The following is a 978-nucleotide window of genomic DNA, read 5'->3' as shown; positions in this document are numbered from 1 at the left end:
TAAGAAAAGAGTTTGCTGGTTATTTGTGACAATGGTCATTACTTTAAACTGTGAAGATGTACAATGTAAGACTTAAATTTGCTATGTTAATAGTGCTCTAATTTGTGCAAAATTGACTGTCATCATGTCTGTTTTAAAATTTCAGCAATTTTGTAAATAGTTTCAAAGGTCATTATTGTGCCCATCAGCTGTAAATCTGTGTCACCTTATACAAATTGTGAAAACATTTCTAATTTTTTTTTATTCTAAATATTTTAAGCACTACCATGAAAGTTCACATTATGGAAATCCCTGTTAAAACATTTTTATTTGTAGCTTTCAATTCATTGTGTTAACTGATGCTAGTTTCAACACTAAAGCCGATATGATTAACATTATAAGATTGTATCCCCAAGTATTGCTCAAGCACTTCCTGTAATGAATGAACTTCCTGTAATAAGCACTTCAGATAAATCACCTATTAAAGAACAATCCATGAAAACACAATAATTAACAACAGAAATATCACTGGACTTTGAAAGCACAGAACTTTAACTTTTTCCCCACTGTCATTTTTGTTTTTGCTGTGTACTGTGAATGTGTCACTACTGAATAAGCAATTATACAATATATTGTATGTAAATAAATATATCTTAAAAGTCGGGGCTTATTTCATCATGATATTTAACTACTTTTTGTCTTAAGTTCATTTAAACCAAATTATCCATCTTTTTATACACGTACACATATATATGTGGCTCTACTTTACAAGCTCGAAATTTCAAAATGTCAAACTGTAAATGATCGAGACCATAAGATCAAAGTTTTGAAACTTCAAAATTGTAATAAAAAAATAAAAACAACATTTTTTTTATGTTGTTAAAGGAGGGCAAGCCCCCACACCCCAACAACCCTGCTAAATAAATACTGTGAGATCACACTGCAGTGAGGAAAACAGTAAATTTCCCATTCTGCACTGTTTAGTGATCTCCATTCAAA

The 978-nt window shown here is 30.5% G+C and overlaps 1 protein-coding gene across 1 annotated transcript in view; it reads left to right on the top strand.

Moving 5' to 3' along the window:
* The window catches only part of DMBX1 (diencephalon/mesencephalon homeobox 1), a 99890-nt gene extending 99249 nt beyond the window's left edge, over window positions 1-641 (top strand). The window contains exon 5 of the mRNA XM_044085841.1: window positions 1-641. This exon is cut by the window's left edge and continues 731 nt beyond it. The gene's annotated coding sequence lies outside the window, so the exon portion shown is untranslated.
* The last annotated feature ends 337 nt before the right edge of the window (window positions 642-978 follow it).

Source organism: Protopterus annectens, chromosome 10.part0 (assembly GCF_019279795.1).
Source record: "Protopterus annectens isolate FY-2018-M chromosome 10.part0, PAN1.0, whole genome shotgun sequence".
Classification (NCBI taxonomy): domain Eukaryota; kingdom Metazoa; phylum Chordata; order Ceratodontiformes; family Protopteridae; genus Protopterus; species Protopterus annectens.
The sequence above is the reverse complement of the archived record's forward strand: the minus strand, read 5'-3'. Positions and strand labels throughout refer to the sequence as shown.